At 38.2% G+C, this 26,450-nt stretch overlaps 1 protein-coding gene across 5 annotated transcripts in view; it reads left to right on the top strand.

Moving 5' to 3' along the window:
• Positions 1-26,450, top strand: part of ACSL4 (acyl-CoA synthetase long chain family member 4) — a 68,607-nt gene that overhangs the window by 11,882 nt on the left and 30,275 nt on the right. For all 5 annotated transcript variants that reach the window (XM_061136867.1, XM_061136865.1, XM_061136864.1 and 2 more), the window contains exon 2: positions 15,273-15,325. The gene's annotated coding sequence lies outside the window, so the exon portion shown is untranslated. The remainder of the gene's footprint in view (positions 1-15,272; positions 15,326-26,450) is intronic.

Here is a 26,450-nt window from a genome sequence, read left to right as displayed (position 1 = left end):
GTGTCTCAAAGCCTCACAGTTACATATTTGAGTTACATAAAATTATTCTGTGGAATGATCTAAACTTTTAGAGTTTGTTTTGAGTTTGGTACTTGGCTGGGTCTGGGGCCATGTCTTGCTATTGCTTGACCTTAAGTTTTTTTTTCTTTTTTTACTGGCACTGCCCCACTGCTGATGAAATATCAGGATGTTGTCTAGGTGGGCTTGGCACCAGATGCCAAACCTTAGTACCTTTCTCTTCTATTTTCAGGCATAGCAGCCCTGGAAACAATGAAATTGAGGTGCTGGAAGTATTTTGATAATATCTTTTCTTATTCTTTAAAAATCTGGCCTGTTACTGTCACACAGCCATCAGACCTCAAGATGTGTGCTTAACGGAGAACGTTTGTTTTCAGAACCGCCTCTGTGTTGACCTTAGTTTTGCTTTTGAAGAAGAGTAAGCAGGGTATTGCCCCATGCAGTACATGAGAAAGCAAAGCGCTTTTACTGCTCCTCGTATTGTTTGCAAGTGTTTCTAGGAGGATTGAATTATAACTTAACTTAAAGATGATACATTTTCGCTTAACAATTCACAGAAATAACTGCAAAGGGATGTCTTAAAGGCAGATTACATTGCAGATACAGCAAAAATTAATTGCTTTAGAGATAAATGGGTGATATCTACTAGTAGGGAATATCAACACTGTTGAAATTGCAGCAAGTTTCTTGGCTGACCTTTTTATGGGGATACATAATAGCCCTTCCTTAAGCAGTGTCCCATTGAGATGGGAAAGACTTCTGCTCTTCTTGGGAGTTCTTAGTACGCTGGTGCTTCTTTTTAAATCTGTTTTTTGAAATTCTTGTTTTGGGTCTCATCTGCAGAAATACCTTATTGATGCATTTTCAGTACTCAACTAATGAAACTTCCAGGTAACAAAACCTCAGTTGGGTGTGTTTTGCAATGGAACTGACCTATTCCAAATTTTACACTTGCCAGAGTAGTATTATAACCAGAAAGCTTACAGCTTTTGTAACAGCTGGGTAGCAGTCTGCAGATGAAATTGATCAAAACCTTTTAGTTTTCTGTTTGTGTACTTCTGCTGCATTTTCCTTTCCTTTCTTTCTTTTCAGAACCTCACTTTCATCCTTTGGCTTTGCGTAATTCTTCTTGTTCCAATATTTAAAGATTAAAAAAAAATACATTTTGAGCAAGCCATCTGATCCCTAAGCAGTAACAGGTATAACTGGACAATTCTAGAGGGTAGCTATTATTATTAGCTTTTTATTAATAAAAGGTAAGATGATCATCTGATTGGGCATATCGGGTTGAGGGCTGGCTCATGGGTGACCCTCCTTTCCTGTTACAGGTGCATGTCTGCTCTCTGTGTTAGTCTCATGGCCTCTTTTTATAAAATTTTTTTAAAGATTTTTCTGATGTGGATCATTTTAAAAGTCTTTATTGGATTTATTACAATACTGCTTCTGTTTTATGTTGTGGTTTTTTGGCCACAAAGCATGCAGATCTTAGCTCCTGGATCAGAGATTGAACCTGCACCCCCTGCATTGAAAGGCAGATTCTTAACCACCGGACCACCAGGGAAGTGCCTAGTCTAATGTCCTCTTAAACTGTTGTCTATTGAACACTAAGCTCCAGAAGGAGAGGGCATAGTAAATGTTCACTGGATTTTTCATGAATGAATGTATGTTCATGTACCTGTAGCTGCCTGGAATTTGACAACTAGAAATATTACAACTAAAAATATTACAAAAGAAAAGGGTTGGGACTTCCCTGGTGGTCCAGTGATTGAGAATCTGCCTGCCAATGCAGGAGACATGGGTTCGATCTCTGGTCTGAGAAGATCCCACATGCCATGGGGTAACTATAACTAAGCTGGTGCCCAGCAACTACTGAGCCTTTGAGCCACAACTACTGAAGCCTATGGGCCTAGAGGCTGTAGTCCATGCTCTGCAACAAGAGAAGCCACGGCAATAAGTCCGTGCACCACAACTAGAGAGTAGCCCCCACTCGCTGTAACTACAGAAAGCCCTAGTGCAGCAGTGACGATCGAGTGCAGACAAAAAGTAAATACATTTTTTAAATTAAAAAAAAAAAGAAAATGGTTGTTACTGGCTGTGCTTACTTTTAATTCCTTCCCTCAAATGTTCTTATGGTGGTTGGTCTTCAGCGATGATGATTACAAAATCAAAGAAAATAGAGACTCAGCCATTTATTTCCGGCTTCAGTGAGTCTTTGCCCAATAGGGTAACTTCACTTTCATATTATGAAAGGCAATGCATATGTCATTAAGTCTTTACAGCTTTTGGTTATCATGCTAGACGGCATAGCTTCTTCAAAGCTTCTATCTATAAAAGAAGTTTGATTCCACAATATTATTCTTTAAATGTAGGAATCTTTTTAACCAAATGGATTTTTTCTTCTAGGTTTAAAAGGCATGATCTTAATACATGGCTTATTTTTTAAAATAAGTATTTCATGTTGGAATAATGTTAGATTTACAATGAATTTATGAAGATAGTTCTGATGTTCTGGATATCTTTTCCTCCAACTTCCCCTAAGGTTAACATTTTACATAACAGACAGTGGCACAGTACTCTACAGTATAGAATTTGTTTGGATTTCCCTAGTTTTCCTACCAAAGTCTTTGTTTTTCTTCCTGTTCCAGGATCCAAAATTGTTAGAAACATGTACGGATAAAAAGAGAAAACAAAGTAAGGGTAACCCCCTACCCAGAGACATCTATTGAGATTTTTAGTATATATCCTTCCATATGCCCCCAAACATTTTGAATGCCCTTAAAACACTGGGTCTTAGAAAAGACCCTGATGCTGGAAAAGATTGAGGGCAGGAGGAGAAGAGGATGACAGAGGACAAAATGGTTGGATGGCTTCCCCGCCTCAATGGCCATGAGTTTGAGCAAACTCCAGGAGATGGTGAAGAACATGGAAGCCTGGCATGCTGCAGTTCATGGGGTTGCAAAGTCAGTCACGACTGAGTGAACAACAGCAAAACACAAAATGTGTTTTATATACTGTTCTGTAATTGCTTTTACACTTAATATAGCGTTTACTTTTTGGTGAACATGTTCCCATGTCTGCTATTTTTTAATATAGTTTAATCTATTCCCTGTCCTGAGGGTTTTTTTTTTTTTTTTGTCATGTTATGTGGCTTGCAGAATCTTAGTTCCTCAACCAGGGATTGAACACATATCCTCAGCAGTGAAAGCACGGAGTCCTAACCACTGGACTGCCAGAAAGTTCCCTATCTTTAGTTATTTTGTTTCCATTTATTTGTTCAATTAACTCTTCATGATTAAAGAGAAACTATGCTTGTATTCTCAACCTTTTTTCCCCCAACAAACCTGAGAGATAGGACACTCTTATCAGTAACAGTGTCTCACTAAACTAGTGATTCTAAATAGATGTGTATTTGGTTGAACTCTTTGAAATTGCTATTTTGGGAGGTATGTAACAGTTTTTCGACTATCAGCAATTTTATATGGCTCAACTTAATAGTTTTTTTTAGTTTTTTAAAAAAACCTTTATTTGTATTTTGAAAAATTTCCAATAAAGATCATATTCATTTACTAAGACAAAGTGTATTCTTTATTTCCACTAAAAGTGGTTTAAGAGGGACTAAAGAAAAACTGCCAAAATCAATTCATGAAAGTATATTTTAAAATGTGGGATAATACCACCTAATAGTTTTTTGAATAGCTTTCTAAGTCATTCTGATTCCCTTCCTTCCTTCTCACTCCACTCAGAATCCCTGGCATCTCACTCTGAGATTCTCTGCATTTAGAATGATAAGCTGACTCTGAAAAATTTCACCAGGTAAAAGTGTTGACAAATCACCTTCCAGGTGTCTCTGATAAACACAACATCCTTAAGACCTATGCCTGTGTTAATGATATATGCAGAGAACTTGAAATCTGGTGAATTGCATCTGTCCATCAGTATGCTGAAAATAAGCTTCTGAGCATTTAAACTAAGCTCTGGAAGATGCAGGCTAATTGATGGCTCTGCCTCCTGGTTCCATGTCTGTATTGGATAGCCAGGGCCACTGGCGCCACCCAGTGGTTCCTTGTAGACTAGCAGCTGATGTTCCTCTTAATGCTGCTGCTGCTGCTGCTACTAAGTCGCTTCAGACCTGTCCGACTCTGTGCGACCCGGTAGACCCCGCAGCCCACCAGGCTATCCCCGTCCCTGGGATTCTCCAGGCAGGAGTACTGGAGTGGGTTGCCATTGCCTTCTCCGCTCTTAATACTACTTTCACTTTTTTTTTTCTTTCCTGTTTTTCCACGTTCATGGTCTCACCTTGCTTTGCTTCTCTCCATCTGTGCCAGTTGCACTAATGGATTTCATTTAGCCCAGCTGATGCGAATTGGAGCAGTACCCTAGCCATATAATTTTGCTGCGATATCCTTACGTCAGTAAAGGCTTTGGAATATGAGACATGAAATCATAGATGTAAACATACTGAACAGACTGTTACTTGCTCTGCTTGTGAAATCATTATTCCTACCCAGAATGGCCATAAAACTTGTATTCTGGAAGAATGTGGCATGTCTCGTGTTTAATTTTAAACTTCTCAATAGATGAGAGGAAGTATTCCTATACATCTCAGATATGAAGAGGCATACATTTCTGCCCAGAGTGAAAGATTTAAGTGGGAATTCATTCTTTGGTCTCCTTCCTCTTTAGCATGACTTGTTATTTCAGTCCAGAACTGTTTTGTAAGCACCTACTGTGTACCTGTACTGTGCTGGGTTCTCGGGATTATAGCAGTGATGGGGACAGATATGACTTCTGTCTTTAAAGAGCTTATAGCCCAGCTGGGGAACAGAAACTTGAACACGTTTAGGTGTTGTGCTCTGAGCACTGGGAGGACAAACAGCAGAGGCACCTGACATAAAGTGGGGAGGTCAAGGAAGGCTTTTTAGAAGTGTCATTTAAACTAAGACCTAAAGGAAGCCAAGAAAAGGGAGAAGAGAATGTTCTTGGCAAAGAGAAAAGCATGTGCTAGATGCAGAGGTGAGAGATTAAGCTTGGTGCTTTTGAGAACCTAAAAGAAGTTCGTGATGGCTGGAGCTGTGAGATCAGCTCATTTCAGTTTCACAGCAGTCCCGGGAGGTGGTAGTAGTATTCCCTCCATTTCAGGGTTGTGGCAAATGAGGCGCAGAGGGTACGTAACTTGCCCGAGGTCATTACACTCTAGTAAGCGGTACCGCCAGGCACTGGACCCAGGCCGACTGGCTCCAGCACATTGGTTCACAATTACCCCCCATCAGGGCGGTGTGTTGTGTGTACTAGAGCTTCACTGTCCCCCTCCCTTTAGCCTTTGCTGGAGCATAGCACCTTATCCTGTTCATCTGTGGTCTTTATTTTTTTCTGATGGGCCAAATTAAATAAAATCTTTCTTAATAAGCTGGGATACAGCCTCTTCCAAGAACTGAAGCTTATAAATAGGTGAAAAATTCCTTAAGCTTACAGCATCTGGGTTAGCCTGGAATGTCTCTTGTTTGCTTCAGTCTTTTATCACTGGGAATCAAATACCTCATTTGATATGCAACTCTATGGTTGCTAACCTGTATTTTCCAGAAAATCTTAGATGGCAAGTTACAATTGGTTGTATTTTTCAGAAATGAGTATCAGATTTGTATTCCCTACAAAGTTAGAATTTTTGTCTGCTCAGTCCATGGGGTTGCAAAGAGTTGGACATGACTGAGTGCATAAGTACAAAGATGGTTTGGCAATAGGTTAATTTAGTGAAAGGGTAAGCACAACTTCTTAAAAAGGATTATAGTCTTTAAAAGTCATAAGTTAAAAACCTATTTGTGGTGGTATTTTCTTAAAATGGATCTGATTTATCCTTTATGTACTTAATATACAAGTGTATGCTTTGTAAGATGAGGAATTGACTTCAGTTAGAAATTACCAATTAAAATCTAAGTAGATTTTAGAAGTGGGATTATAAATATTTGGTTGTAGATAAAATATTAAAAGTTATCGTAATTTGATATTGTTGAAACACTTGGAATAAAAACTCGTGTGTGTGTTTAATGGCACAAAGCTGATTATTTCATTTACTTCCCATTTGTATATGACTGTGGATTCAGTCAGGACTTAGTACATGGAAGTGTCTTTCCAGTTGTGAAGGTTGGCTTCTGCTGATGTAGCCATACATTCTTACCTTGTTCTCTGTGGGGCCAGAGTTAGGGTTATTACTGGGTCATCACTAGGGTTGTCTCTCCAAAAAAAGGAAAAAGGTTGGGGGGGGGGGACAACTCTGATAAGAATTCTGGTAAGAATCTGGGACAACACATGACAACCAGGGAACATACATTAGCAAGCTGAGAAATGTGATTGCCTTTTTTTTCACCAATTCACATGTATGTGAGCTTGGTCACTCAGTTCTGTCCGACTCTTTGTGATCCCATGGAGCCCACCAGGTTCCAGTGTCCATGGAATTTTCCAGGCAAGAATCCTGGAGTGAGTTGCCATTTCCTTCTCCAGGGGATCTCCTGACCCAGGGTTCGAACCCTCATCTCTTGCATTGCAGGCAGATTCTTCACCAATTCACACAGGGCTCAAATGTGTGAGCTTAGCTTCAGAAGCACTGGCTCAACTCAGTTAGTTGAGTTACCCAGCAGCCACAGATAGCCTTCTCTTTACTTTGGAGTAAAAACATTAATTTTCAAGTAACTGCGTTATTGTGTACTGCAGTGGGATGTTCTGCGTAGCTGCTGTGTGCCTGTTATTACTCTGAGCATTGTGAACTCAGTGCTGCTAGGCCCTGTCGAGGTTATTGCAGGACACAGTTGGAGCTGTGTGGGCCTTTACAGGAAATGAGATTACTTAATGATACTTTACTGTTGCCCGAAACATTTTGAAATGAAAACTTTGAGGGAAAGAAATGATTCAACCCTTTCTGCCTCCTACAGCTTTTTGAAGTCAGCTAGTACATATTAGTAACCTGATATCACAGTTGACTGGAATGTCTGAAGCAAGACAGTCTTAGGTAAGATGAGCTCCTCTAATATTCTGAGCCACTGGTCCGAGAGTTCAGGTTGTAAACAAGTGGGTACTGATGGAGAATATACTTCTAAAATCCCCTCCCTGTATCGTCCTTCCTATCACCGTGTGGAAAGCAAGCAAAGGATACTCATTTGCTGCCTTCTGCCTGTGGTGCTTTCACCTGGGGGCAGGCAGGCCTCAATTCCCATTAGGGGGCTGATTGATATTAATATTATATTAATATTACTTAATAGTATATTAGTGTTAATATACTTGGGCTAGCTGAAAAATATTTTCTTTGTGGGGCAGAGGAATGCCAGTATGACTCTTCTCATACCTCTTAAATCTTTTGCCAGTGTCACCTGACATTTGAATTCCTGTTTGTTTTAATTGGATAAGTGGGTGGAACTGTGGACATTAAGGAAATTATTGATATTTCCATCTGTGCAGAACCCCTTGTGATTATCTGGCTTTTGGATATTTCCTATTCACTTGCCAGTGGGCTTCCCTGGTGGCTCAGATGGTAAAGAATCTGTCTGTAGTGGGGGAGACCTGGGTTCAATACCTGGGTCAGGAAGATCCCCTGGAGAAGGGAATGGCTGCCCCAACTCCAGTATTCTTGCCTGGGAAATCCTGTGGACAGAGGAGCCTGGCGGGCTACAATGTAGTTACAGCAAGAAAAAAACCCACTCATTTTATTTCACTTCGTAGATCATATTACACGAGCAAAAGAAGTTTCTTTTACTTTGAGTCTAGTTTAAAAGCTGATCTTCTCTCTACAATGCAGTTATGGCAGCTCTTGGCTCCTTTTGTAGCATCACTTCACCATGTCATAGGGCCAAATGCCTTATGGGCCATATTCATTGTCACTTATCAATACCCACATATAAACATAGACACACACTAGAATTAATTGACACTGGTGCTATATTTTTTACTTATGTATTGAATGATAAAAGTAACATGTTCACTGTCGCAGTTTTAGAAAATGTAGGAAAAAATAGGACAAAACTAAAAATCACCTATAATTCTACAGTCCAGAGATGAATATTTCAGCTGGTAGCCTGCATATATTTGGTTAAGTTTTGTGTTAATCCAATTTCACTTATTAATGTCTTGACCGTTTTTTCATATCCTTAAAAATCTTTGACTATACTGCGTTTGATGGCTGTAGTGTTAAATCATGAGGCTACTTCATTATTTTACCAGTCTCCTTTTGGATATTTGCTGCTGTTTCTAGTTTTCTGTTATTTATATCACAGCAGTGACTTATTGTCTATGTTTTTTTGTGCATGTGCATTTCTATTTCCTTAGGCTAGTCCTAGAAGTAGAGTGAAATTACTCAGTCATGAGGTAAGTATGACTTAAAGCTTCTGAATTACTTTCTATAAAACTTGTACGAATTTACACTTCTGTTAATGAGATATAAAGTGCCTTTCTGTATACATTTGGCAACACTGAACAATTTCTTTATTCTTAGTTGGCACTACTTTCAACAGAACTCAAGTGCATTTTTTTTCAGCAAATAAAACTTATTCCTGGCAGAAATGAAAGTGGCACTTGCAATATTATGAACAGTAGTACTGCCAGAAACTGGTGGCCCCAGATACTTTGAGAGTCGTCAAAACAGGCCATATTTTAGCTCTAAGAGTCTGTATTTCTAAAAATATATTTTCTTTTCTCAAGTAGTTTATCAATCTCATCTTTAATGTAGAAGAAAATGCTAATATTTTTCTCCTAAAATGATTGCTTCATGAGTACTTATTGTTCATTATCTTAGTGCTCTCTCTGTGTTTATTTATTGAGTCATGTCTTTAAAAACAAAATGTAACTTCTGGCAAAAATTGCCCAAGCTTTTGGAAAGTTTTGATTGTTACACAGCAGTACTTTCTGGTCAAGATCTCTTAAAGTAACAAATACTTCTTTCAAGCATTGTTCAGTTCTTCAGTATTTTAATAAAGGCCTTGTAAATTCAGAATTACCCATGTATCAACACACTGCTTGAGTAAACTTGAAAGGAAGAGATGTGGTAAGTCCAATGTTTGATATTATGCAATCAATTTGTTCAAAACACTCTTTTAAATCAGTATCGGAAGATCATTGCTCCTGAGTCAACAGTTACCAATGTGTCAGCAATTTTCGTCTATTAAAACAGTTATTCCCCAGTGATTGCCTTCTAATAGTCAAGCTGTATCTTAGATGGATCTTACAAATAGGATTCTTGATATTTGTGGCTTTAAAAATTTCTTATTTAAATGCAGTTGTTCTATTGAGAGCATTTAAAGAGAATGTGCCTTTCTGTCTTGATAATGTTAATTTCATCCTAGGTAACCAAAAGGTTAGAAATAGTGTACTTTTTTGCTTTCTAATGTTCTCACATTTCATCTTAAGAGTAAAACTAATCAACAGTGATTAGAAAGAAATTCTTACGTTAGCTGTATAGGGAAGCATATAAGACGCTTTCCTTATGTTCTAGAAAATAGATCCTCTCTTAGCTCCTGTGATCATTTGGAAGGGGAGGGAAGGGAGTTTCTTCCTAAAGACTAATTACTGTCATTTTAAAGCGTATTTCAGCTCTGGAAGTCTATAACTTTGTAGGTAAGGAATGGAATTTATATGCATATAGTTTATCTTCCTGTCCCAGGTGAGATCTGGTACTTATATTGTAGGTAGATACTTGTCATTTTTATACATACACACAATTTACATATGTGTGTGATATGCAGATTGTATGTGTGCATGTATATATATAAAGCCATGCTAGTGATGAAACTGTGTGTGTATATAATTCATATAATTTGCCATACTAACAACTATAAGGGGAAAAATTATGTAATAGAATGGGTGATAACAGAATTCTTAACTAGAGTTGAAGTATTTTAATGTTCAAACCAGACTTTGTCTTTGAGCTTGACAATGGGTAGACAATGGGTAGAGTATAAATAAACATTGCTTCAAAACTGAGAAAATGAAACGAAGAATTTACTCCAGAATACTGCAGATTTAACTATGTAAAGAAATATTCATTGTTGTCATGGATATGCAATTTATATATTGTTCTAGCACTGAAAAGAAGAATTTCTGACTAATGAGTACAACAAAGGATTTTCTCTTTGGCTAAAATTGATTATCATTGTATCATTGTTCTAAAATATAATGGTAGTTTTTTGTTATAAGTACTTTTCCAAAATATCTGCTGAAGTTGATAATGTAAAAAAAAAACCCTATCTTAAAAATAGTTACTAATGAAGTGAAAGCTGATATTAAATGTAAAATGAGTTAAACCAGCTATATTCTCGGACAGCTGTTAGTTTCCTTTATCCAGTCCAACAGATTTTTAATGCTCTTTCAAACCAAAATAGATGCAGAGATAATAAGACACAATCCTTGCCCTATATGACCTTATATTTATGTTTACTTAAGTGATTAAGATGAATTCATAAATGGTATAATAAGGTGCAGTTAACCTAGCAGTTTGACTTAACAGTTCTGCTAGAAATGTATCCTGTCGAAGGGCTGGCATAAATATATTGTTAAGGGTGTTTATTGCTATGTTTCTAATGATGAGAAATTAGAAAATCCCAAATACCCATCAATAGGGAAGATTGGTAAGACTTAATTTTGACACGGCCATACAATGGAATACCATATAACTGTTAAAAATTTAAAAAGTAATAACAAAGTAGTATTATGTTAGATCTATGTATTCTGACATGGAAAGGCATGTAAGAGCCATTTTTTAAAAAGAAAGTTGCAAGCTTGTATAGATAGTATGATTCAGTTTTTAAAAATTGTGTGTGTATTTTGGAATATGCTTAGAAAAAAGTCCCCAAGGGTATTCACCAAACTGTTAAAGCTCTTGTTTCTAGAGGATTGAATGAAAAAGATAGTTTCACTTGTATTTGATATTTTGCAATGTTTGTTTTTCAAGCAGCTTTTTGAGATCATGAGTATTTTGTAAACACTTTTTGATGTTAACTAACTTTTCCATGAAGCAACATTATAGTCTATGACTAGTCTGTGGCTAGTCTAGAGTCTGGAATTATATCCGTACTCTTTTCATGATAGATTCTGGGTAGTTTTACTTAGGTTATACCATTTCTTTAATAGTTTTAATGTTTACAAATCAAGTGATCTACAATCTTAGGAGCATTTAAAGCTCCTGGACCACTCATACTCAAGTATATTTTTAAAGGGAAAAGAAAAGATTCTACTGTAGCTTAGACTCTGAGCAGTACCTCTGGTAATTTGACTAGCTTATGACTGTCATGTAGGCCTTTTAAATGAGTTATTTTCTTGTTCCTTTAGGATTTTGAAAAACTCATTTTTAAGTAAGCAACTTTTATTTCTGGAAACTTTGGAAGATACTAAGTCAAAGAATACACAACATAAAATTAGTAAAACATGTAAAATTCCCCTTTAATTGTGCCATGCAATAATAGCAGTAATATTTGGTGCATGTCTTGCTAATTTTTCTACGAATATGTGCCTTCTCAAATATGTATGGATATATATAATGATAGACTCATACATACTGTTTTGCACCTGTGTTATTCTTTATTTCAACATCTCTGGCCTTTAAAATATATGCTAGCATGGCAGTTTTCATCCATTAGTACTTGCCGGTATAAAAAATTTTGTATACATAGATTTATAAAAGACTGTTGCTTAGGGAATTGTTTTATAAGGGACTTTCCAGGATTTACTTTTAGATTTGGACACAATGTGCATAGGACTTTGTTAATGTTTCCCACTCTTTCCCGAAACATTCTCTTTTAAACTTACTAAGATTGGTCCTTGAGTCATTAAGGAAGGAATGATTGATCATGCCTGAAACATTTCCATTTGATGCTATCACATTTTTAGTATATTGACTTTACTTTAGAAAAATGTTTCCAAGATATTCATTAGCAGACTAACTTATTTACAGAAAGGGCAAAAACTAAACACATTAATGGTTTGTTATGAAGTCTGTCTCAAAACATGAGGTTGAACAACACTGCCTTCTATTTGTATTACTTTTTCCCTTAGTCACCCTCTTGTTAGCTGCAAGGACGCTGTTATGCTCCTTGATATTTAGTGGGTAAGGCTTTCTCAGAGCTGCCTCATTCCCTAATTGAAAGATGATTAGCTCTAGATGCTGTATTATAACTCCTTTTTTTCATGCCACCAAGTGACTATAAAGTGGAAAGAAACCATGTTATATGCTTCAGTCTGTTAAAAAATTTGCTATGCTAAGGATTTCCAACTTCCTTATGTTGCAAAAGCTTGCATATCCGTGAAAGTGAAAAATATGACTCAAATTTGCATTATAATCTTAGCCAGATAATCCCTATTTCTGATTATCTGTAAGGAGAACCTGTGTGTTGATAATCTGTTTAGTTCTTTTATATCAAATTATTTCTTCAATTTAATAGGATGACTTTAAGAGGAGGATGCTATTTTGTAGGGAGGAGGCGAGAGAGAGAGAGAGAGGCGAGTGCCAGTTTTTCTGTTGTGTAGAGAAAATTAGGCTTGGTTAGGAAATATGATTTGATTCCCTTTTATCATACTGGGCAGCTGTTGCTTGCTTGCTTTTTTTATGTGTGTGATGAAAGAAATGCCCTTTATGATTATAGGCACTGAGAAAAATTATGTCTGTCTTTTGTATTAAAGAACATCTGAGAGTTACTTTGTCCTGCCCAATTGATTGAGGGCTCTCAGACTGGAAATTAGCCAAAGGTTGGTATGGGCCTCTCATCCAGCTGAAAGAGTTCTCTTATACTTATGAGTAGCCTCTCCAGCCTCTCTTTCTGTAGGACCAATGACCAAGTGTCAAGTCTCCTTTGGAAAATTTCACTATGGAAATTATTTTTCAAATTTCACAAACTGCTGGATAGTTTTGTATCCTGTCCCCACTCTGCACCACCTATAGGTGTTCAAGTGATTTTATGGAAGGTTGGTTTTTTGTTGTTTGTTAGTTATCTGAATTAAGCTCTGTGTGGGGGAGGAAATACATGCATTTGTATAAGAAATATGGAGTTTTTCTTCCTCAGCATTCTCTTTTTGACCTCTTGGGACTTTGTTTTAACAGGAACATGCAGAGATTTCCCCTCTTGGTGTTAATATCAAGTGTTAGCCCTCAGGGAGAAAAGGAAGAAAATATTAAATAGTGTGTCTTTTGTTTATAAGTAATCTTAACCACTTGCATTCACACAGGTACTGATACTATTGCCAGAGCCCCCTTTCCTAAAGTAGATTGTGGGTATTAACTTGAAGTTGAAAAGTAGTTCTATTAAGCCAAACGAGAGGCATACTCAGTTAGTGATTGATCTAGGTATAAATCTTTGTTTCCTTCACCCTCCTGATGGTAGCAAAAGAGAAAACCAACTGTTTGAGTTAATACCAGCTAGTTAGTATGTTGATTAGTTATATGGATGTTTGATTTGCAACTTCCATTGGGGTGCTAGAGTAAAAATTTTGTTTGAATGTTATTCTCATAATCATATGGAAGTAGTACCAAGTACTACTGGATGGAAAGAAAACTGAAGCATAATATGATGCCCAGTCGTGCTGAAATGTAAGTAAACAGTATCAGTTACTGGAGAGCTTTATTTTACTGTTCTGAGTATTCAGATGGTAAGAAGTTTTCTCCTGCATTTTCCAAAATAGACTAACCCTCAACTATAAATGGATCCTCAACCTTCACAGTGTATATATCTTGAAGGATGTCACAAGACTATCTCTTTATTCATTGAAGGAAGATGAAAATTATCTCTCATTTCTACTTAGACTAGTGCTGTATTTGAATTTGGAAAGAGCCATGTATTGTTTAAAGGAAATAATTCATTTTTAATGAGAAAATAGCTGGGTGCATGTGGCATTGAGGTTGGGGATAACCAGTCAGATTGACCTACTAGTTTGCTATAGTCAGACTTTGTCTCTGAACTTGGCTCCTGTCCTGACTATGGGACAATAAGAGGTACAAATAAAACCATTTACATCATGACTCCTGCTCCCTGTCATTTAAAAAATTTTAATTGTGTATATATATTCTATTGAGATATAATTAACATATAACATTGTATAAGTTTAAGATGTACAATGGATTGATTTGATATATTTATATATTATACTGATTACTAACTTAGTATTGGCTAACATCACATCATGTTAACTATCATTTCTTTTTTGTGACAAGAACATTTGAAATCTAATCTCTTAGAAATTTTGAAGTATGTAATACAGTATTGTTGATCATAATTACTATGCTGTGCATTATAGATCTCCAGAACTTAATCAACGTTCTAGTTTCAAGTTTGTATCTTTTAACAACATCTCCCCAATTTCTCCACCACCCCACTCAGCCCCTGATAACCAGCCTTCTAGTCTGTTTCTTTGTGTGAGTTTGACCTTTTCAGATTCCATATAAGTGATATAATACAATATTTGTCTTTCTTTGACTTGATCTAACTATAATGTCTCAGGGTCCATCCATGTTGTTGAAAATGGCAGGATTTCCTTCTTTTTCATGACTGAGTAATACCTCCATTGTGTGTGTGTGTGTGTCTGTGTGTGTGTGTGCATGCATATCACATCTTCTTTATCCATTCATCCCCTAGCAGACACTTAGGTTTTTTCCATATCTTGGCTATTGTGAATAATGCTTCACTAAACATGGAAAGGCATTGAAGAGATCTTCAGTATCCTGTTTTCATTTCCTTTGCATATATAAGCAGAAGTGGGAATGCTGGATCATGTGATAGTTGTAGTTTAAATTTTTGAGAAACCTCCATACTGTTTTCCATAGTGCCTGCATCAGTTTGCATTCCCACCAACAGTGCGCAAGAGGTCCCTTTTTCTCCACATCCTCACCAGCACTGATTATCTCTTGTCTTTTTGGTGACAGCCATTCTAACCGATGTGAGGTGATAACTCAATATAGTTTTGATTTGCATTTCCCTGATGATTAGTGATATTGAGTACCTTTTTATGTACCTTAGTGACCATTTTCTTTGGGAAAATGTCTGTTCAGTCCTCTGCCTGTTTCTTAATCTGCCCTTTTCCCATAGGGTTTTGACTACTGTTTCTTAAAGCCAGACTCAGTTACTTTTGTAAGACCCCAGTAGCACTATTTCTAGTCATTTCTTGTTTTTCCTTTGGTACCTGGCTTATCATGAACTAAGGTGCACAGGTAATGCGAAAAAGCAGATGGGTTTCTTTTTAAAAAGGATCTTTTCTTATGTCACCATACACATAAATATTGTCTCTTATTGCAGATTCAAATCCAGAAAGATATACGTGTTCTTCTTAAGAGAAAAAGAGAAAATCTGTAAGTATTTGTCCTTTAAAAATTCTAAATTTACAATCTTGTCAGCTTTTGGAGAAAGTTAAGTGACCAAACTAATAGACATTTTTCCTCTCTTTATATTGGCAAAGCCCTGCCAATATTTATGTTAAAAAGGTAAAAAGGCATTATTTGGAAAAGTAAAATAGGAAAACATTTTATTCTGGACAGCTTCTAAGATTTAAACCATCTGTCACTCATTTATGAATGGGGAAGTGATAAGTAAAATATAAATATGATCTTTTTTTTTCTTTGAGTATTACCAAAAAGTGGAGTCACGATTGGAGTTCCAGTTCTGACTACTGAGGCAGTGTGTCTCTGAAAAGTTATTTAGCTTCCCTTTGCCTCAGTTTCTTCCATCTGTAAAATGAGCTTAATAGTAAGTGTCCAGTGAATGGTTCATTAATATTGATGAAGTTGAATCTGTAGTAGTGCATACTTTCTCCAATAAATTGAAGCTTAATTTTAGTTATTATTTCTCAAAATGATTTACATATATTTCTGATCTTCAAAAATCTAAGCATCAGTGCTGTCCTTCATGGAGCACCTACTCTAGAGTATAATATAGAATGAAAGAAATATAACAGAGCACCTAAAATTATAATTTTAGTGTTTGAGCCTTGGACCTTGAAAATTACCTAGTTCAAGAGTTCCCAAACATTTACTTTTAGACAGTACCCTGACCAGTGAAGACTTTTTACTGGTCCCTGGCGAAGTGAGAGAAATAAACCCCACAGGCCATGAGATTTTTAAAGCTGAACTTTTTCCATTTGAAAAATTGCTGCTTATTATAAGTTATAACCTTCTAATTTTGAGGAGTTAGACCCGTTCTGTATTATATGAAATGATGATGATAGTAAATGATAGGTTTTTTATGTCCATGCTTGGCCCAAAAAAAAAAATTGGCTGTTGTGTCATTGCCCTCACCATCATTCTTTGTTTACAAAACTTTTACTTGTCTGTGATATCTTAAAATCTGAATCCAACTTTCTCGTATAGATGAGGAAATAGACAAGGGATAATTTAATTTGTCCCAAGTAGTGCAGTTCGTCAAGCTGCTGAGCCAGGACCAAAGCCTGTCTCTCTTGTATTTCTGGTCTTCTGAGAATCGCTCTCATTATAATAGATTATGAAACTGAAACAGAAGAAATAGTAGCTTTTATGTGTAGAAGTAGTTTTTATGTAACTATTTTTGAATTCCAAGTATAAAGAAATTCAAAAGACTTAATGTGCTTGTATAGCAAAGATTGCTACAGTTGACTGATTAGGCTGCATTAGAAAAATCTTGAACATGAACAAAGATTTTCATCAACAGACTAAAATTAGTTGTCTCTGAATTCGGCTACACAGGTAGCATGCTATCCCATGATTGACAAAGGAGATAAGGTAATAAGTTTAGTGTTTCTTTTGGGAAATAGACCATAGTGCAATTGTATGGGCTGTAGGATTCAGGCTCCTATAGTTATTTATGTACAGAGAATCTATTTCCTGTTTCTTTTTCCCTCTCCACCCCCACCCCACACGTCACACACACATAAAAATTTATTGTAATTGGCCTACAGCCCATTTAGATGTGTAAGAGAAAGAACTACCAAGGTGAAGAGTAGGAGTTTCCAGAAACTTTAGCAAGAGTATCTGGCCAGTTCAGGAGTCAACAGACACTTTGGAGAGAGTTCTTCAATTGGCGTAGTGCCTTGGCTCTCCCAAAGTACACTTCAAAATAGAAATACCTAATTCCCTTATCTCACTCACGTTTGTGAAGCTTGCATGGGTCAGGTGAACAAATGAACGTAAAGAGAGAACAGAATGGAAAATATTCCTCATCCCTAACATGGAGACATTACCTCTAAGAGTACTTTTCCATGGCTTCTTGTATTTGACTTCATGTGGCATCCTTCTTTAGTTAAGAATTCTTTAATTTCTCAAATGTCAGGTACACCCATAATTCAGTGTGAATAATTTAACTATGTATTGCATTAATAATGTTAATAATAAAAATACATATTGAATTTTTTCATTGTCTTTGGAATATCCATGCCCTTTTCTTTACTAGCACTAATATTTGGGTTGACTGAATGGCCATAAGATTTCAGTCTTCAACAGATTTATCAGTCACTGAATTCTTTTATTAATCTCATAAGATATATTTGCTACTGAAGAGCAGAGCGAGGTTTTGTTGTTTTATTTTGTTTGTTATCTACCACAGTACAGTTTCACATTATGGTGGCCTGGAAGCTGAATCATAGTGACTTATTTTAGCCATTTTGTAAGAAATGGTTTAAGACTACCTTGCTGCCTAACTTTTTAACAGTGTGAGTACTGGAAAACAACATTCATAGAGAACCAATCTATTAAACTGGTCCCTCCTCTAGCAAAGGCCAGAGGATAGGGCATGTGGCCAAAAAAGACGTAAGTTGCAAAATTCTCCCTGTAACACAAAGGCTGTGGGAAATAGCACTGCAGGTTAACAGATTTTTTTTTTAACCTGTGCTCAGTGTTGGCAGCTCACAGCTGTATTAACTTATTATAATTAGTAGATAAGATGATAGGAGACAGATGTGTAACAAATAGCAGATAATAGTCTGTATATTTCTCATTAAGATAACACATTTATAACTGTGAGGTAATTTGAAAGTTCAGATATGTAATCCGATTGTTTTTAATTAACTTATGTTAAGATCATAAAGAAAAAATACCCAGTACGTGGAAGACTTTACAGACAAAAAGTCTACACCATGCATGATGGGCCATTTAATGTAGCAGCAGGGTTTTGTCTAGAGGGACCTTTAGCAGCAGCTGTAGGGATTGGGGTTGTCATTGTCGTTGTCTGCTTCCCTTCTATAGCACTGAACCCTTTATATTTCTCTCTGAACACATAACTCCTAGACTTTAGTTTCTCTCCCATTTTTCATGATGTCTGATAAAGTTGGATTATAACATCATGCTTTGTTGGCAGGTGCCACTTCTAGCATGATATATCCTCAAAATTCCTTATATGTAAGCTTTGGATTAAATTATATCCAACCCACTCTCAACTTTGGAAAGCTTTAAAAATCAAGTGTGTTTTTAAAAATAAAAATCAAGTGTGTTTCAATCACTTAAAATGAGGAAGACAAATGTACTTGTACACAGTGTGTGTGAAGTGTGTAGGCACAACATTGTATGAGGCTCCAACATTTCAACACACTACATCTCCTTATTTCAACATATGTAGATAGGATCCCAATTATACTATCCTGTGACCTAGAAAAAGCATTATCTGATGCGTGCAGGGCATGTTCTTAATGCATTATGGGAGGGAACACATGCTCGAGTAAGAAAGGGCATCTTCAACATGGCAGCTGAGGTGCTTTCTTTGCTGGGGAAAGCTGGGAAGAGACTAGCAGGATGGCGACTTCAGGAGTTAATATACGTCCAGGTGATGAAGCAAACAGGTTTGGTTAATTTTGTTAGAGATGTTACCAAAGATCAGTCGTAGCTGTGAGACTCTTCTGGTCAAACTAGCTAGGCAGGAGTACGGTGTGTGGTATAGAGCGTCTGTCTAGTCATCCTAGGTGTTTGCTTTTCTTTTGCTTTTTTTTTCAGCTTTCAAATGTATTTATTATAATTACTGTATACTTCAGAAGTTTGACTGTATAAGCTATTTCATATTGATTAGATTGACTTACCAACTTTGAGTCACATGAGACTTACATAGAGCAGACAGATATATATTTCACATGATTATTCAGTCCTACAGACTGATAGCAAAAGATCATGCTAGCTACTCTTACTGCCTTTTATTTTCTTAAAATATTAACATTTAAAAAGTTTTAATGTTGAAATATAAGGTTAATTATGTTGTAGTGCCTATGAAGTTTGATTTCATTAACCAAAGCAACTGTTTTCTTTAATGTGTATATAACCTTTCTCCTATATGTTTTAAAATCACTTGAAACTTTTTAATAGTGTGTGAAAGAAAATAGGAATTTTTAAAAAAGCACTCCACCCCTTTACAAAAGTCTTGTTGATGCAATATCTATGTCGAAGTATGATCTTTTAAAGTGCAACAGGTATGCATATCTGTTTTAATCTCTTGGAATTTTTATAATTGTTTTCTGATTTAATGTTTAGTGGATATAGGCTTATCCTTTTCAGAAGGCAAATTATCTCTTTCTTTGGTATTTAAATTACTCTTAACTGATGTGTGATTTGAGAATGTGATTTCTTAAAGTAGCACTGACAGTTAATCATTGATTATCACATTGATATCTCTTACATTTTCATAAGGAAATATATCAAGGACAGATGAAGTATATTTGTCTCTACCACGTGTCTCAACTTGGTAGATGCATGGATCCTTGCTTGGTTTAGACCATTTTCTAAAACTTCCGAAAAAAAATATCTTGGCATTGACTTTAGTTTATTATTTTTTCTCTTTCTTAAATGGGTGTTGTGTCACATGCTACTAGGAAAGATGATAATTTCTTTTAAATTCAGCCTTTAATCAGTATGTCGTGTTTGTTTACTTTGTGTGCTGGAGCTTCATGTATTACTAATGCTTTTTGTGTTTAACCTATCTCAGAGCGTTTGAAGTAACTGGAATGAAATACTTAACGTTAAACTTGGCCTCAAAACAAGAAGCAGCGTAAAATTACATCTGATTTTCATTTAAACTTCTAGGACTTACTGGGCAGCTAAAGGGCCCCCCCCCCGCCCCCCGCCCCGCTCCGCTGTAAAAATGCTTTAGACTGTAGGACAGATCAGTGCTCAGAGTTGTCATCAGGATTTTTTCATACACAAAGTTTGTCACTCTCACCTATTTAAATTATACCTGTATGACCCAGGTCACAGACAGTACAGCTAAAAGCATGGACTTTAAAATCCAGTAGACCTGGATCAGAATCCCTACTTAGCTATGTTATCTTGGTCAAATGATCTGTCTGAGACTGTTGTATCATCAGTTATAAGTTATATCCCTAGGGTAATTAGTTCAGAGTGTTTCTGAAGGATTAAAGGAAATAGTGTATCTAAAGGACTGAGCACAGTCCTAGCCCATAGTACAGGCTCAGTAAGTGGTTATTAGTCTGATTCTCGGGCTTCCCAGGTGGCTCATTGGTAAAGAATCCCCCTGCCAATGCAGGAGATGCAAGAGACGCAAGTTCAATCCCTGTGTCAGGAAGATCCCCTGGAGGAGTGCATGGCAACCCACTCCAGTATTCTTGCCTGGAGAATCCCATGGACAGAGAAGCCTAGCAGGCTACAGTCCATGGGGTCACAGAAGAGTTGTACACAACTGAGTGAGCATGCAATCCGATTCCCAAATGGAATGCTGAACATCAACAGGAATGATTCGCTATCCCCTGACTGAAGCTGATGCCCTGCCCTTTGCAGCTGCATCATGTCCTCCTGGTGGGCATGTCCTCCTGGTGGGACAGCAGTATCCCTCTCATACATGGCAGGACAGCATTCCTTTATGAAAGGCATCCGTGGAAAGGCACATGGTACAAATTCTATAATCCTCTTGCTTTTGTAACAGCTTGTCTTTTTCCTTTGTGGAAAAGGCAGTTTGTCCAGTTTCATGTTTTCCATCAAGCAACTAAACACATGTTCAAGTTAATTACCAGGGATTTTAAGAGTATACCATTTCCTGGAGTGTTGGCATGGACAAGTGATTTTTTTTAAAAGATGACTAAGATTGGTTGTCTTCTGGCTATTGCCCTTAACATCCATTTTTACTTTATAGTTTCAGAGCAATCCCATGTCCATTCTTATTTCAGTCAACAAGTTTATTGAACACTTCATACACAGAGGTACAAGTGTAGGAGGATTCAGCAGCACACAATAAACTCTGCCTCACGGAACCTTTATGTTCTAATGGAGGCCTTGAAAATAAACATGAAAGATAAAGCATATGCTGTAGTAGTGATAAGTACTAAGGAGAGAAATCAAAATGGGCTGTTATTTTGGAGTGACTGGAGAAGACCTTGGGTTTCCCAGGTGGCTCTGTGGTAAAGAATCCACCTGCAGTATAGGAGACGCAAGAGACCTGAGTTCAATCCCTGAGTCAGGAAGATCCCCTGGTAGAGGGTATGGCAACCCATTCCAGTATTCTTGCCTGGGAAATCCCATGACTGGAGCCTGGCAGGCTATAGTCCATAGGGTCACAGAGTCGGACACGACTTAGCAACTGAGCATGGAGAAGGCCTTACTGAAGGGGTGATATTTGAATAAAGGCAAAAAGGAGATGAGAAAATAAGCTGGGCAGGTATCTTGGAAGAATGTTCAGGCAGAGAGAATAGCATGTACAAGAGCCCTGAGGTAGGGTCATGCTTGTTGTGTCCCAGAACCATCAAGGAACAAGTGGCATGGTAGCAGAAGGAAACAGGGACAGTGTCGCAGATGAAGGCAGAAACTTGAGGTGGGGGACAGGTCCCTTCTCATAGATCGGAGTAAGGACTATGTTTTTTTCTGGATGAGTCACATGGGGATTCTTTGAAAGCTTTTAGCAGAGGAATGGCATGATCTAGCTTACAGTTGAACTAGAGCACTCTGCTGCTGAGTTTAGAATTTGTTATAAAGGTGGAAGCAGGGAGCTCACATTGGCTATTGCATTTCTCCAGGTGAGAGGAGATAGTGGCTTGAGCCAGGTTGGTATGTGTGGAGGTGGTGAGAAGTAGTCGAATTTGATATCTGTTTTATAAGTAGAGCCGGTAGGATTTGCTGATGAATTGGGTGTGGAATTGTGAGAAAGAGAGGGGAATGAAAGTGAACCTGATTGAAGGCTTTTCGTTAAAGCAACTGGAGCTACAGAGACGAGCAAGACTGAGTGGGCTATTTGTGGAAGGATGATCAGCGACTCAATTTCCTATCAATACATATGTATTAAATGAGTATGTAACTGATATCTAAATGGATCTGTTGAGGAAGCAGTTGGATATACAAACCTAGTGCTTAAGGGAGACCTTCAGGCTTAGCAGAGAAACTTTGGGATCATCACCATATATATGCTGTTTAAAGCTATGAGCCTAAATGAGATCACCTTGGGAGTGAGCTTAGATAAAGAAGAGGTTCAAGGACTGAACACTATAGCATTGAGAGATCCAGGAGATGAGGAAGAAGCAGTAATGAAGATGGAGAAGGAATGGTCAGGGAAGTCGGAAGAAAACCTGAAGAATGGCTTCTCCTGGAAGCCAAGTGAAGATGTTTCCAGCAGGAAAAGAGGGGTCAACTGGGCTGAAGGCTGGTAGTTGTCAAGGGCAGGGTGAGGGCTGAGCTTTAATTGACCTTGGGATCTGACAACATGGAAGTCATTGGTGACCTTGAACAAAGCAATTTTGTGGAGCGGTAGGCGGAAACCTGAGCTTAATGGGGTCAAAAGAAAATGGGAGATAACCTGCTGACAGAGCATAGGGACAACTCTTGAAAGGAGTCTTACAGAGAAGGAGAGGGTTTCCTAGGTGGCACTAGTGGTAAAGAACCCACCTGCCAATGCAGGAGACTTAAGAGACACAGGTTCGATCCCTGGGTTGGGAAGATCCCCTGGAGAAGGGCCCAGCAACCCACTCCAGTGTTCTTGCCTGGAGAATCCCATGGACAGAGGAGCCTGGCGGACTATAGTCCAAACAGTCAGATGTGACTGAAGTGACTTAGCACACACACAGAGAAGGAGAAGAAATGGAGCCACAGGCAGAGAATAAGGTACAAGAGAGGGAATGGTCTTTAAGATGAAAGAAATCATAGCCTGTTAGGATGTGGGTGGGACCAGTTCAGCAGAGCAGGAGAAATTAATGAGGCAGGAGAAGGAAGTCAGTAGAGCAGCACTGCAAGGTCTTTCTGGTCTAGACAGGGGCTTCATGCACGAGTGAATGGGTCAGCCTTGGCTGGGAGCATCACCAGCCCATCTCTAGTCACAGGAGACAGGAGAAATGTGGCCACAGGTGTGAGTAGTTGCAGAGACACTGGTGGGAGTCTGTGGACGTTCTCTTCAGACGGTTTCAGTTTTCTCAGCCAAATGGTAAGCCAGGTCAGCAGCTGAGGTTGAGGACAGTGAAGGAGCCTCGGTGGTCTGAAGAGAGAAAACAAAGCGTGAACCCCAGGAGAGCAAGCCTGTGGATGGCCTAGGGCAGGGCAGTGTGGCTTCTCTGCAGCTTCAAGGGTCCATTTGAGGGAGCAGCCATGGATCTAAAGGGGGATGTTTGGCACTGTTGAGTGCTTCTCCAGCCAAATTCAGCAGCATGGGGATGGGTGCAGATGAGGTGGTAAAGTGAATTTAACCAGGTCGTGGTTTAGCTGAGTGAGTACACTGAAGTGGGAGGGGGCAAGAGGGTTGAAAGTGTATTCCAGGGACCAATACCACACACCCATGGAAATGAAGCTGGATCAGACAGAGGACTTTCCCAACAGTGCCATGAAGTAGACAACACAAGCAGTATTCCCGATTACACATGATGCCGCTGGTACAGAGTGGCTGGTACGTGAGAGGTCATATATTTTGTCCAGAGTCACACTTAAGAGCAGACATTGAGTTGAGAAGCCAGATCTCCTTTTGTTTAGGGTGTTTACCACCCACCCTATCATCAGGCTTTCTCCTAATATAATAGCAGGGTGTTTAATCTTGAGTTACCAAATCATTATACACATGTGTCTCTTATAATGACATTCTAGTAGCATTGACTCTGAAATAATATGACTTAGATCACAAAAGGGGACCAGCACTTTAAAAGCAGAAAGCTCGAAAGCATCTGCTATGCTGCTTGCTGTTTTCTGATACATCCTGCAGTTCTGCCGCCAGCCATTCCCCAGTCCATGAGGACCATCCTCATTTCCCAGTCTTTGTCCTCTGCTTTTGAAAACATTCCCATCCTTCACACCAACCCAAAATACTGTGCTTTTTTTGTGAAACCTTCCTAAACGGTTCTCCTTCCTCCTTCATCTCTCCCCTGCCCCTGCTCCCCAAACTGGGAGTAATCTCATCCCTTTTTTGAATACCTTTTGTTCTTGCTTCTCTGATGGGATCTATCATAATCTACTGTATATGTTTGTGAACTCATCTCCCTGCCCCCTACCATACATATGGACATGCACATGTGCATGCAAAGGATTGAGAGTGTGTTTTACTCATCTTTGTATTATGTGCTCAAAACATACATAGTAGGTTTTCACATCTTTTTTAAAAAAAATGAATTTATAAAAAATAAAATAAAAAGTAAAAACGAATTTATCAGCAGACTGTGTGTAATGCTGGAAAACTTTTGATAAAGAAGGATTTTTAAATGATAGGCCAAAGTGGGCAGAGGCTGGCTGGGAGCGGCCGGTGGGGGTGCTTGAAAGAGCACCAGACTTGGGGACAGGTCTTGGATACAATTTGCATTGTCACTCATTTGCTTCCCTTGGAGATGAAAGATCAGATAGCATCAATGGCTCAAATGCTCAGCTGAAATGGAGGGTCCATGGAGTCCCTTCAGGTGCTTAAACAGCTTCCCCAACTGAAGTAACTCTGCTTTTTTCTTTTATCTATTCTTGTGTTTCCGTGTCCATATAAGATTTTATTCAAATGAATGACCCATACCCACCCCATGCCCCCAGCCTCAGCACCATCAGAAAAAATTAGAAAACTTCTGGACTAAATGATCTCTCTTTACCTCAGTGTTCTTTGAGCCTTGTTTGTGTGTGTGTGTGTGTGTGTGTGTGTGTGTGTGTGTACTATGAGGATTAAGTAGATGTTTCCCTACCTCTAAGACTTAAGGGAAATCTGTGTAAAAAAAATTAAGTGTATATAACAATACAATTGACTGAAAAGCATCCAGCACAGTTTAAATCCAGCTAGTTTGTAATATTGTCAAAAGCTGTCTTCTGCTTCTTCAGCCCCATTTTTCAAATGAGAATGAGGTGATACTCCCCACTTAGGGGGATTCTGTCAGTCTAAAGACTTTTGTTTGTCTTCTGGTATTGTCCCTGAGAATTTATGTATTGAAATAAGTATTTATTTTGAATTAATTTCCTTTCAGTACTTCTTTATATTAGAAGTAAGGAATTATTTTTAAAACTGTGTGTGTAAGTAGACTATCATCTGTGAGTACCCTTTAAGGTTTAAAAAGGAGTATTATAAAATACTTGTTATAATAAAGAGGTGCTGGATTTGATAGGGTTGAGAACTACTGGTCTGTGCTGCATACTTAGATGCTTAGATGTTTAAAAATAATGGTAGAATCAAGGATCAGAATGAGTGGTAGACATTTCAAGTGATGTGGGAAATTAGGAAAAGGAGAGATTGTGGATTTGGGTAGTCATGGGATGTTTGATGGAGGAGAGGATTGTTAGAGGGGATCTTGCATACTGAGGATCAGGCACTATGATAGTGTGTTTTATCTTGAAAAAAAAAAAAAGGATGACAAGACTTGTCAGAGAGACAGAGAAAGCAATTTCTATGTATATTGTTGGTTAGTAGCTTAATTGTATCTGGCTCTTTGTGACCCCATGGATTGTAGCCCTCTAGGCTCTTCTGTCCATGGGATTTCCCAGGCAAGAATACTGGAGCAGGTAGTAGTTCCCTTCTCCAGGGGATCTTCCCAACACAGGGATCAAACCCACATCTGCTGCATTGGCAGACAGATGCTTTCCACTGAGCCACCAGGGAAGCCCTTTTCTAGGTATAGTAAAGCATAAAGTTAAGGTTGCAAGGGCCCCAGGAAATTGTAAGGGTGGTGTCAACCTTTGGTGTTCATGGATGGATTCCAGGGAACTCAGGAATTTCCTGAATTTGAGTATACCATTTTGCATATCTTTCTGAGAACTGGGTTTATAGTTCTCATTGGATTCTGAAAGTGGTCCATCACCCCTAGCAAGTGAAGGCCTACTGATCTAGCCAGATCTTATGCTCAGAGGCTTTGCCCAAGGTTACACAGCTAGTCAGTGACAGAGATGGGGCCTGAATCGTGGGTCGTTTCATCTGTAGTTTCAAGCCCATTTCACCACGCTCAGTGGAACAACATGAATAACAGCACAGCAGGTTTAAGGATTATGTTACCATTTTATAGTACTTGGTGTAAAAAGGCACAACTGTCTTGGGGTCAGTAGTCGATTTTCACAGGAGTTGAAGAAGGATGCACTTTACTTTGGCTCCTCAAAG

The sequence above is a fragment of the Dama dama genome, chromosome X (genome assembly GCF_033118175.1).
Source record: "Dama dama isolate Ldn47 chromosome X, ASM3311817v1, whole genome shotgun sequence".
In the NCBI taxonomy this organism is placed as follows: domain Eukaryota; kingdom Metazoa; phylum Chordata; class Mammalia; order Artiodactyla; family Cervidae; genus Dama; species Dama dama.
This window is presented reverse-complemented; position numbering and strand designations above follow the sequence as displayed.